The 13,443-nt window shown below is 38.3% G+C and overlaps 1 protein-coding gene and 1 long non-coding RNA gene across 3 annotated transcripts in view; one reads left to right on the forward strand and one right to left on the reverse strand.

Moving 5' to 3' along the window:
- The window catches only part of NSMCE2 (NSE2 (MMS21) homolog, SMC5-SMC6 complex SUMO ligase), a 134,600-nt gene that overhangs the window by 65,473 nt on the left and 55,684 nt on the right, over positions 1-13,443 (forward strand). The window lies entirely within an intron of this gene.
- On the reverse strand, positions 4,716-12,051 carry LOC138684829 (uncharacterized). Of its 2 annotated transcripts, none has more exons than XR_011324133.1 (5): positions 11,864-12,051; positions 10,013-10,134; positions 9,076-9,321; positions 8,408-8,549; positions 4,716-4,897 (listed from the first exon to the last, which is right to left on the reverse strand). It is a non-coding gene; the product is annotated as an uncharacterized lncRNA (long non-coding RNA). The 2 variants fall into 2 exon arrangements; XR_011324134.1 differs by having other exon boundaries at positions 8,408-8,566.

Here is a 13,443-nt window from a genome sequence, read left to right on the forward strand (position 1 = left end):
TTTGGATTTGAGTATTAGCGCTGATCTCTGAGTTTAATAGAGCTCTTGGCACTACTCTAAGAATGAACATACCAAGTTGCAGACCACAGAACAGTGTAATTTTCACTCCCTACATAACCATAAAATTACTACTGCCCCACCATTATGTTGTAATTCCTAATTTCCAGGTGTTTGTAACTGAGAAGATAAAATCTTGATAACTGACTTTGGATTTACTTTCCACCCTGTAATTGCCTGAGGAAGGGGTGTATGCCCTAGTAATGCATTCAGCTTAGGCTATGGGACTGAGTTCTAACTGGCACACCTATTGAAAAAAACCCAAATTAAATAAGCACAATAAGAATTATTCTTAAAAAAAAAAATAATGAGGACATCATTCTGCTACTACTGCCTGAAATCCAGATTTGTCTTATTAGCCACTTGGACTTTTGTTTTGGTTGTGCACAGAGGTCAGATTGTGCCCCAAATGAAATGCATGATGATGTTGAATGGACTGCTGTGTTCAGTACGTGGACTATTGATCAGCTGGGACAGCTTGGGTTTTGTAGAATTCATGAAGTTTTTGATGAGGTAAATCCACCACATTTGCTCCTATCGCAGCATTTATTGCAATTTAAAAGGTTGAATGGAAAGTTGTTAGCTTTCACAAACAGTCTTGGATGCAATATGATGAACATGTATTCACATAAACAGTCTGGTGGAGCCCACCTTCTTTTAGAATCATAGGATCATAGAATCGTTTAGATTGGAAAAGACCTTTAAGATCATCGAGTCCAACTGTCAACCCCACACCACCATGCCCACTAAACCATGTCCTGAAATGCCTTGTCTACATGTTTTTTAAATACCTCCAGGGATGGTGACTCCACCACCTCCCTGGGCAGCCTGTTCCAATGCCTGACAACCCTTTCAGTAAAGAAATTTTTCCTAATATCCAATCTAAACTTTCCATGGTGCAACTTGAGGCCATTTCCTCTCGTCCTATCACTTGTTAATTGGGAAAGGAGACCGACACCCACCTCACTACAACCTCCTTTCAGGTAGTTGTAGAGAGTGATAAGGTCTCCCCTCAGCCTCCTTTTCTCCAGGCTAAAAAACCCCAGTTGCCTCAGCTGATCCTCCAAATTTGAAATGGAAAACTAAATGCCACCTTAGGTCTGCAGATAGAAAACAGGTGGAAAATTCAAAGTTAAATTTTTCAAAGCAAGCACAATTCAGCTGCCTTAAACTTGCATCAGTGTTGTGTCTTCTGCCTAAATAATCTGTGGATCCACCATAAATTCACTTTCCTACTTTACTTTCCTCTTCAAAAGGCTCTTTTACCAGGAAGGCTCCCAGAAATTCTTGAGTAATCACGGGTGACTGAAGATCAGTGGAATCTGTTTATATTCACATATGTAAATTTGCTTCTATATATATGATACAGTGACCTGGAACCAGTCAGACTGTCCAGTTCTCTAGTTATTGTAGTTAATGTGATCTTCTTGCCATTACCCTTATCCTCCTTCTCTCCTTTTGTGTGTTTTTCTCACTCGTACCTAGCCTTTAAAAAGACCCATGGAATTGAATATCACAAATTTATTCACAAGCTTAAAGGTGACGGATACCCACATTCTTACAGGATCAGGGTCTCTGGTCTCAACACCATTGTGAGAGGCTAAACTGACACATGGACTCCATCTGGTACAAAATGCCTCTTCTCATTGTTGAGCTCTATGTAGTAAATTACTATGCTGAGATGTGTAATTGAGCCCTGTCAATACTATCTAACATATCACATATGCCATGTAGAAAGTACTGCAAAGAAAGAGTGAGCTCAGAGGCAGTAATTTCTGGGTTGTGATACCAGCTGAGCTGAATATTCATAAAATCTGTAAAAGACATCTACTAGTTTTGATAAATTGGTGATTTACCCTACAGCACATTGTGTGTATGTGTTTTTTTTTTTAATTTTGCAAGGAGAACATTAAGGTCACCCTGTTAAATATATTCAGCAGCCATGCTTAAGTCAAGCCATCTCTATATTCTTTAGCTTCTCCTGTATGAATTGTGATTTCAAAAGCATGAGTCCTACAATACTGGTCCCATAATACAGCATATTACATGTCTGCAAATTTTGGGAGACACTTTAAAACTACTTGGTGTGAGTTACGCATATCGATAACTTCATCAACAGCTACCTGGTTAGTATTTTGTTTTCAACTATTAGTCTTGCCAGCTTTGGGCACAATTTAGTGCATAGCTCCTGGCCTGTTTCAAGCACATATATACAGTATGGTCCAATTTTTAGCTCTTTCCTGGGATTTGGTTTTATTGCTAAATCAGATAAAATACAAAAACTCCAGCCAGGTTTTCCCAGAGGGGCTTTCCTGGAGTTTTCTTTTGTCCCAGCCTTTTCTATCTCAAAGGAGCACATGGGGTAGATGCTAAAATGATTTGCCTTTCATGATGAGTTACCTTTAATTATTACACACCTTCTATGCAGAATTTGACATTTGTATTCTAGAATAGCTGAACAAGGAAACGTTATATTCTCACATGGTCTTGCTACTTAGAAATTAACTAGGATCTGAAGGAGAAAAACTTTCTTGGCACAGTTTTTAGGTATGGTGCAGAGTGTGAAGCAGTTAAATATAACCTTATTTTAACAGAAAATTAAGAAAACTAATACATTATCTCTCTTAATACTTGCTGCCACAGTGATGAAGGGAGCTGCATGGTTGTTTCCTGCCACCTGGCAGGTGACATGCAGTGCAGTAGGTAGCTCTAATACTCAGGGAGGAGAATGGTGCTGTATCACCTTGAGATTGTCCTCTTCTCTGGGCAGTTCTGTGAGAAGGAGACCTTCTTAGCTTTGAACTTTAGTGGCAGCTAAGGTGCAGAAATGAAATTGGGAAGGTGCATGTCTGTGGCAGTAAGAATGATACCATGCCTCAGAGAAGTTTCTGTTCTGCTCATCTTTCAGACAGTTTGCAGGCATTTTCCATCAATCTGTGAGCGTTTATTATGCAGCTACTTTAGCTGGAATTTGTGCAAAATGATGCAAAATCTCCACCTCTGATGATACGTGTCAAAACACTGTCAGACAGATTTTATGTGAATAGCAAGTGATTTTTCTGAAGTCTGTTTTCAGAATTATCTTACATTCCTAAATTCCCACTTCTTATTTTTAATGGAAAACATTTCATTTTTCTGCTCAAAACTGCTTAGAATGTAAACAGTAGAAAAGAATTGTTGATTAGGTTTTTTTTAGTATTATTTTATTTTAACTATTTTGTGTACCCCAAAAGGGCTGCATTATATTTTCCAAATAATTGAGCACTTGGAGGGATATTGACTAAATCTGCTAATATCAGAAAGTTCTAAATTATTGCATGTGTAGTTTGTAAGGAAAACTTTTTGTGACCTTAACCCTACATAACTGATGCTCTCCTTACACATAAGGGTCCTGGATGTGCAAAGTGCTTAGTGATCTCCTTTTGATTAAATGAAATGCTTAAGCAAGTTGCTTAAATTAAATTGCATGAGTAGGTCCTTTGAAATGAGTGAGATTGCTGGCATGTTTCACTTCCTTATTGGAGTATAACCACAGTACAGAACCTTGCAGGACTGAGCCCATAGGAACTAAGTCATGATTACTGCAGGAATTGTAACTTTGCGTTTTGTATCTTCTGTAAATTTAAAATCCACCTTCTGTTTAAAGTTGTATTACCAAGTCTTTTTATTTCATGCCAGTATATATATATATCAAAGGCATCTTCTGGCACAGAGTATGAGAATTTTGCCTTCACAAAATGAAACTAAGATCTGTCTTTAATCTCTATGTATCAGTTTAAATTTCTGATACTCTGTGAAAAGAGCTAATCAGAAGGTATAATCTCTACTGCTGTGACCCTAGCTGCCACTGCTGTATTTGCTGAAGGTTATTTAGTTTCACATTCGGTGCCCAAAGTATGACAGGTTTCATAGCCCTTTTATAGCAGCTAATAACATGCACTTTGGAATCCTTGATAACTACAGCCTGTATGAACACCTAACAGATGCATGCTTCAGTAGTCATTTTGTAGAAAGTGGTGAGATTTGAGTGAAGGACAATATTGCTGGTTATGCCAAACAATTTAAGGAGTGAATCTGGTAAATGTAGGAAAGATAATATTTTTTTGATAGGTAACAAATCATTTTGAGACGCAATAGTAGTTCAGGCAACTTTTGTCATAGGAAACTAGTCATTGTAATGTACTTTGGAAAGTAGCAACACTGCAGTTTGTAAAGCTCTTCGTTGCCCTCTCCACTGAAGAAAAAAAAATCCCAGAGGTTCTGAAAGGAAAAAGTATGTATCATGATTCAACATTTTACTAGGACAGATTTATAGTCATTACCAATAAGCAAATATTTTGAAAAGAGAAGGCTTAAAATTTAATATTTAATGTTCAAGTAGACACCACTATGCCCTGTTGATACATGTATTTTAAGCCATGCATATGCTGAGAAATAATGATGTAAAAAAATGCTGTTTTAGATGCAGTTTGGGGTAGAAAAAATGACACTGTGAAAGGAATAATCTTTAAATTCATAAAATGGTCTATCTGGAGATACCAGGAAAGACTGAAGTCTTTGATTTGCTTTTAGTAGGATAAGAAAACAAGCTGCAACAAGACACTGTGTAGTATAATGCTTGACAAGTTTCATCCAATTAATCCTCACAACATCACACAGAGGTAGGCAAGTTAATTTTATTCCTCACCATATAACAGAGGTGAAACTTGAGTAAATAGTTGAAGTTACTTGTGTGGAGTCGCATAACTGATTTGCAGATCTGGGTTTCTCTTCCATTGTACTTAACTTCTTAGTTGGTCTATTTTCATCTTGATACTTAGATGGGTTGGCAGAGGATCAGCTGAAAAATAATGTCAGTGTATTTTTCTTTGTATCTTCAATATAAAATAATGATAATTTAAAAACCCTTTACTGACTAATTATGGGAAAACAACTTCAGCACAAAAGTTGCAAATTCTAACTGAAAGTGGGATTGGTATTATGACAATTCAGTGGTGTGTGTGGGATACGCACTTCTCGTTTATGTAAAATTCCTTATAGACAGCCCTTTGACTAGTAAAGAAATGAAAGATGATCTAGCACTTAGGAAGGTTGCTTGAAGTTTAGGAGACCTCGGTTTAGTTCTTTGCTTTGTTACAGTCTTCTTGTATTAGATCAAGTCATTTAGGTTCCAAACAGATCACTGGGAGTTAGGTGCCTAAAATCTTTGTGGGTCTGAACCTGCTACCTGTGTCTGAAATTCAGCTATGTATCTATTGTGTTTGTAGACTGTGCAAGGAGAGACTAATGAACGTAGACTGGCTCATATCCATGCTGCTCCGGGCTAGTACTCGATGGAGCAAAGTACCCATGTCCGCTCTGCACTGCAAAACACTCAATTGCCCTGCTTCTCTTGAGGCCCTAAACCATCATTATTATTTTTTGTGATTTTTTTCAGTTCAAAGAGCTGGAAATCGTAACATAACTGTGTTTTAGTCTGCCAGAGTAATGTTTTCATGGCATGATACTGAGGGAGCAAATTGCAGCCCCTGAGGAGTGACATGAATATGTTTAGAGGCATTTGTGTGAATGAGATCTGACTTCTGGGTAGGGTTAAAGGACTACCTTGAAAGAGAAACTTGGCATGGTTTTGTGCTTTTGGGACTGTCCTGTCTGAATATTTTCTGCAAGGAACTAGTTGGCTTGCTCAGGAGTGAGCTAGCCCACTTATAGTTTTGAAGAATTAAAAGATCAGGGCCTGGGAGTGAAATGGAATGAGTTAAAGTGATGATGATTATGTCTGACATACAAACCTTCTATTTCACAGAGTTACTGGAAAGAGAAACAAGCTAGAGAAACAAACTAGATAAATGGGATGCTCAAATACTATAGCAATGGGAGCTATACAGTACCTAAGATGAATACCCAAAGTGCAATATTACTATCACAGCAAGGACAAAGTGTCCTTGCTAGTTTGCAAAGAAGGACCCACTCTAGAATGAATGAAATTGTCAAAACTTTCTTTTGCAATCTGGGACAATTTTTCCGGGTCAAAAATTAGCTAAGTTGATAGGATAACAGGCAGAAGCTTGCATTAACAATAATTCTGTTAGTGGATTAATGAAGAACATAATTGCCAATGGATCCAATGAGGGTTTCTTGGATGAAATGATTGCCTTTCTAATGTGATTGATCAAAATAAGAAGTTTCTTGCTTTTGCCTTTAGAACTCTGATGTGGAATTTGTAGTTAAAAAGGAAGAGGAATCAACCCACCCCCTCAAACAGCCCTTCTCCATTTTAAGTAACCTGGAGTATAGGAGACCTGGTTTTCAGTCTCAGAGATTTAAAATCAGAACTTGACTGACTCTTGGCCTACGAGGTGATTGTCCTGTAGCTCTGGAATCAGTCTCCCTCTCTCTCTGTTCAGTGTGTATATATAAAAAGGGAAACAACTGCAGAAGGAAATACTGAGAGACAGTGACCCTTTAGCACTATGGTAAAGGCAGTCAGCTGAGGGAGGTATCTAAATCAGAAAGAGCATCAGATACAGGTCTCTCCTTTTATAAGTATCTGCCCTTCCAATCAGTGAATACTTGAGGGTAAACTCTTTTTATCTCTTTCTGTGTCTCTCATCTGATCGATACATATATTTTAAAAACATGTACATTTTATTGAATTGCAAAAGTCTTTGCAAAATATAATTATTGGTTTTATATCAGCCTGGCTTTCAGGTCAGCACTGACTATATAAAATCTAGAAAGGAAATGGAGTGTTGCATAGAAATAATTTTTTATTATTATTATACGCTTAGGGATAATACTTTGGGTAATTTATTGTTACTGTCATGGGATAATTCTGTCTTAAGTGAGCACATTGATGGCTACCAGGATGGCATTTTTACTGTTTGTAAGAACATATAGGTCAGGTAAGGAGCTTCTGGATGCTGATTCCGTTCCCTTAATGTTGCATTCAATCACATTATCTAATAAAATGCCATCTTAAAATATATTAATTTTTTCCCCTTTACTTCTGTTGGAAGAGTGATGAAAAACCTTAGAACCTTGCTCAGATGGTGAGAAATTTTCAGGCAAATCAAGCCTGTGACCAATTTTTTGCTCATTTGTTCTTGTGCCAGCACTGCACCTTAGCTTATATAGATGTTCTCCCTCAATGGTGTTTAGTTCAATTCAGTCAGTTCCTGTTTTTCTTGACTCTATGGTAATCCATTTGTGCAACATGGAAACTTACAAAATCTCATGTCTTGTGACCATATTTGAACTCATCAGAAATGTTTTATAAATTTCAGATGAGTAAGAAGCATAGAGATAGATGCTAAAGCTTGCCTGTATCTGAAATTCTGAAAACTTCAATAGATGGATTATACCTTATGGAAAATTTGCTCTCTGTTAATAAAACATAAGCAATTTCACTGAGAGTCTTCATTCACTTCTTTCATGGTGTAATATTTTTCTTGTAAAAACCTGAGCAGTGAAAACGCAAGGACTGCCTCTGCCAGCTCAGTACAATTTTACTTGCCATTATGTCTTTTTCATGCTATTCAGACAAATTTAAAAGATAGAGGATGGAGGAATTCCATTTTTGTGCCATGAGGTTACAGCTTAAACTTGAAGTGTGATCACAGGACAACAGGTAAAGAACAGTCCAAAGAGAAGAAAACAAAGAAAGAGGAAAGAGAGAGCATCTCAGTGTTACAATTTTTCAATTGAGATGTTCTCATTTTGAAGTTAGGATATTGAGGAGGAAGGAGGAAAATAAAGCTCAATGGAGCCTTAAACTTAGGTAACTTTGTTTTATTTACTCATTTTTTCTGTTGAGTATTTGTCTTACTCCTGGAGGGACAGTAGGGGTTTTTTTACGCTTCCTATATGTTAATTTTAATCATTTATATGTGGGACTTTGTGCCACCAGTGGGCACAGGGATCAAAGGAAATAATACTTCAAGTAGAACTGTACTCCAAGTAATGCATTTGGATTGAGTGCCAGCACAAAAAGCATTTGAGGAAGACCAGGGAAGTAGATCTGAGATAATGCTGACTAAATAGTAATCCACCAGCGCATATCACACTGCATGGTAACTGCAGAGTACTCCAGTTCAGAGAAAGGAAAACACTTGGTGATTTTATGCTTCCTGAAACTGTTTGCCATGTAGCTCTTTGGTGTGTCCTTCAAAAGAGCTGCAGGTTGAGCTAGATCTTGCTTTGGTAAGCTTCAGTGTAGCTTCTGAAATCAATGGATTTTCCCTGATCTGTACTTGCAACATGCGAGTAACATGCAAACTAGTAATGTACAGCAAGACTAATAAACATCTTCTAATTCCTTATCAGAATTTCACGTGCATTGGCTGCTTGCCGTAATTTTTGGTATCCATATTGTTTCATTTCCTTCTTGAAAGCCGTAGGCACCAATAACCTCACAGTAAAGCATGATTTCTTTCCAACTTGAATTTTGTGCCATTAAATGTACTGGAGATCTTCTTCACACTACCCCAAACCTGTTCAATAAATTGAGCTGAAATGGAGGAAGAAAGCTAGAGAAGCGCTAAAGGACTGCAACACCCATCATGTAGGTTTGTGGGCCTCAGACTGGATGCCCGAGCCCAGAGTTAAGTGCCTTAGCTCCCTCAAGGAGGGTTATAGCACATCTGCATGAACAGCTTCGTTCAGTGACGAATCTATTCTGTCAGCGTAGCATGCTTTACATCTGTATGTCAATCACAGTATTGCATAAGATGACTAAAAACCTGCCAACTATAAACTAATGCAAAGGGAATGAATCAGGGTTTTTACTGTGAGACTGAGCACACATGCTTGTATTATGTAGCTGGAGAGGAAATGGACCATGGCTCTAATCTGTGGATTTGGGAATTTCAGGCGCTCATATGATTACGGATGTTATCAGGGAGCTGAAGTGGTAATTGTGTGTACTGTCTCTCAGCGGTAACCTAAGATAGGTTGCTTTCAGTCACCATTAGCACAAAGTCAAAGAAGTCAAACACCTTCGTTGGTATTTATACTTACCCTAAACCAGCCTTGGAGCATTCAGATGTTCTGTCACAGCTGAGGAGCGGTTTAAGTTGTCATCTTTCAGCTGTTATTGGCTCTCATTTGAGACACAGCATCTGACTTTACAAGTGTGGATAGGTTTATCATGTCTTAACATCTCAAACATGAATGTAGATTTGTTGTGTTACCAGACTTGCCATGAACGATCTCAGGACTAAAGGCAAGTTGCTTAGCAGGTATTCCAGCAGGCACCAAAAATACCTCGTGAGGGAGAGAAGCAGTTAGTGGAGCGATAGTGAGAGTGCTTATGTTTTATATCATGGCATTGTGTCTACAGCAGTTGCCCAGGAAGTGATGCAAAGGAATTCACAAATAAGCATCTAAGAAAAATCCCTTACGGGGAAGATGTCACTTTTGGCACCTCTCTGGATCCTCCAAATGCCCCGACCAGATTACTGGAGGCTGGACAAGAATTACAGGAAAACGTCGCTGTAGGCTTTCCCTGCCTTGTGCCCTCTGTAGGGATTTGCTATTATTATTCATCGTCAGAGTAAGACTGCTGGATGGGATAGACCTTACCTCTGACATCACACAGTTGCTCACAGGCATTTGAGCAACGCCTCGGCGGTAGGTTAGTCTGTAGAGGGCACTCTTCGGCCCTGCGGTTGAAGCAGAATCTGCACCGTGAGCAGCTGGAAATGGAAGGGGGCTAGGGAGGATGTGAAGAGGGTGCTTGACTGTGTACTCCAGTACAGCAAGGAATGGGAAACTGGGTTCTCTATATCTCCATCACCACCTTGTCTTCTTCTACGTGGATGGAGCTGTGTCTACTTTCAAGAGCCAAAGAGGGCCCAGGACAAACAATGTATTCCTTGTTACCCAGGCTGGGGCAGCTCTGGGCAGGTACAGAAGTCAGAACTTAAGATCCCTGGAGAACCTGGGAGGGGCTTACCAGTGTTAGATGCGTTCAGGGTTAGGAGGCCACTGAACAGGATTTTTCATCATTTTGGACTTTAGTGTCTGTAGTTTGCTTCAGTTCTTTGGATCTGTCCCAGTCTTAAGTATTCTCCCTCACTCCCTATTTGAAAGTTTATGGGTCAGTCCAAGACTTAATGAAATCAAAAAAAATCTTTCCAGGAAGGCTGTTCATCAAGATCTATCTATAAACTTCCAGTATAAACTAAGTGGCTAGTTTATAATCATATAGGAAAACAGGGGAAAAAAAAGCCCTGCTTATTGCAGCATGGAAGAAGACTTCATGCAGAAAAGCTAGAGTTTTCTTTGAGGGGAAAAAATGTGAAAGCTTCCTGATTGCTTTATCAACCTCTACAGTAAAAATAGTAATTACTGCAATTTAAGACCAATGAATAAATCACTGTATTAAAATGTGAACAAAAAAATTTAACAAGCAATCACATGTAATCATTTGGCAGCTCTGTTGTAAGTGTGGGCAAAGTAAACTATTCACCTTAGCTTTGCTGTAGCATCCATCGCTTTGGGTTTTTTGTTGATTTTTCTCCCTGCAACCCAGATTAAATTCTCCCTTCCTGTTCTTCAGCAGAGTTTTGTTATGCCATGTCGGATGTCTACATTAGTTGGGCTCATATTCCAGAATTCCACAAATGCCTGCTCACCTAAGAAAACAGGGCTGTGCAGATAGCTTCATTGAAATCATGCCTGCATATGGGTTTTGTCACATCACAGCTATGTCATGGAAAGATATTTTCCAGCTCTGTTGTACTCTCTTTACCACTTCTCTCATTTTACCAAACTGCTCCCCAGCCTGAACCAGCATCCTTCCTCGTTTTTCTGCAGCAGCTTTCCCTTTTCACATGACGCCACAACCTCCTTCCTCCCTTCAGTGCTCCTCTTTGGCTTTCCTCCCTGCTAGCTCCTCCTTAGAAGTGTCACAGAACATGTTACCCATGATTGATGTACTTAGTTTCACTAGTGAGGCCTTCATGTCAATCTTGTTTTGTCCTGAAAAAAATATGTGTAACTTGATTATCACGATAAACTGTTTGGTTCATTTACACTTGCTTTTGACTGCACAGTTACTGATATGCCAGCATGCTGCCAGCTCAGTTGTGTACACAGCACAAGCCATAATTTAGAGGAAAGTGGTGGCTATTGACCACTAACAGTACAGTTGGTGGTGTGCTAGCTATGGCTTTACATTTTTGTTAGAGTTGGAAAAACTAGTAGCTGACTGAGTCATGAAACCCAATGTAGCAAAATTCAGTTGTAAATGAAAGAGGAACATTTCCATATTCTTAATTTGGCTTAATTCCTGTGCCTAATGGCTGTGTATATACCATAAACATTGTGAAGGAGCAACCATGGAAACACTTGTTTTCTTGCATTGCTAAATTTACTCTGGGTTGAATATTAACACAGCGCCTGGCATTACTTTAAAAGCAAAAATAGCTAAAGCGTGACTCACTATGAGTCATTTACTGCTAGTCCTGCTATACTGCCTAGAGCTTGACATTGAACAAGTTGGCAGCCTGCATTGCTACATTTTTTTCTAGGAACTTTGAACACATTTCATTCTTGTGAATTCTCTTGTGCAACAATATTAAACACAGCAATGTGTTTATTTTGCTTCCAAAGTCGAATGAATCAGAAAATGGTGAAACAAAGAGTATTTTTCTTGGAGATTCTGGAAGAGCTGGATTCGGAGAATTATTTTTTAGCTGCAATAACAAAATGATTGCATGGATGTTAAAAGTTAATTACATTTTATCCAGATTATGTAAGATATACTTTAAACATTTTAAAATATCTTTAAAAAAAAAATTACTTGCATTTTCGGCAAAGGCATACGTGGAATCAGAAAGCTTAGCCTGTAGGTTGAGAACGTTTTCTCTTTGGTTGGCAAAGGTTTTATAATGGGAAGGCAGTCAACTCTTAAGGGGCAGACAAAACGAGGCAACTGTATTCCTATTGGCCTCTGTATTTAAAAGGCACACCCTAAATATGGTGCTTGGTATCTGACAGCGAGTAGCTTGCTGGCTGACTATGGGAATGCCTATAAAAGATCAGCTGATTTCAGTCAGATGTGAAGGGGTAATGAGAGAGGGCTGAAACCAAAAGCAACTTGCTGAGGCAACCATGTGACGATATCCTGAAATACACTGGCAGGGCCAAATATCACTCTTCAGTTTGCTAAAATTTTGATTCCAGCCAAATGTCATTTCTAACTAAAAGCCAGTTCTTAGAGCAATAGATAAGGAAAACCTTTAATATTTTCCATAATTTTTTCTACTTAAAAAAAATATTACTATGATAATTGAAGAAAAATCTTACGGTATCAGCACACAACCTTCTGCATATGTTTAAAGGAGGTACCATAAATCAAATTAAAATACTAGCAATGTAAGTTCAAAACATCTACAAAAGTAAAATCCCACATACCTGGATACGGTTAAAAAGCTTGCTATGTTTCTCTTCCTTTAACTACAGATGATGGAAATAGAGACTATATGGTACATTCATCTGTACACTTAATAATACATGCTGTTGCAGGATCTTTATAAGCTAAAGCATTTTCTTTATCATCTAATCTGTTAGAACACCAACTTCAAAACTTTCTCTTGAAGTGGTTTCCCTATAAAAAATCTCATTACGATGACTCAAGAGAGAAATAAGAATGATTAATTAAGCTTAACAGTGGCATCCTATGCATTGTCCTGATGTGCACTATTCTACATTATTTCAACGTGAATTTGTGAATAAAAGTAGAGACATAACTGCACTGGAGAGAGTTCTGTTTAAAACTTATAAATGTTCACTAAACTTAACTAAAATAAGGTTAAAGTAATTTTTCTTTACGTTTTCCTGACTAACAGTCATACTAAAAACGATACCATGTTATTTTCCTAAACCTAGAATAAAAAAAAATTGTGTTATATCAAACAGTGTAAAGTGGGACAGGGTTTTGATTTTTTTCTGTTACCTCTTTGACAGTGACCCCCAAATCACTGTTATTAAAATGGTTTCAGTAGTTACTCATGGTATATGCTCTTTAGCAATCTCTTCATAGCTACTGAATAGGCTGTACATCAGCCACACCTCCAGACATGTTATGCAGAATATAGACATGAGAATTTATGTTAGGAGTAAGACTGTGCCTTTTAAAAGACAGCTCTGTGTAGGAGGTTTTTCTGCTCTGAGGATCATCAGAAACATTGGGGCTGCCTAAGGCATGATAACTGTTGGGCATCTCTATACACGTCGTGTAAGTTAATGCCTCTATTAAGCTATAGCAAATTATTCCCCTCACATATGCGTGTGTTTCTGTGTATACATTCACACATATTGACACAGAGAATATGGGCAGGGCAGTGACATGGAGTCTTTCTCTTTAGGGACCATCAGAAG

Source organism: Haliaeetus albicilla, chromosome 3, assembly GCF_947461875.1.
Source record: "Haliaeetus albicilla chromosome 3, bHalAlb1.1, whole genome shotgun sequence".
Taxonomy (NCBI): Eukaryota; Metazoa; Chordata; class Aves; order Accipitriformes; family Accipitridae; genus Haliaeetus; species Haliaeetus albicilla.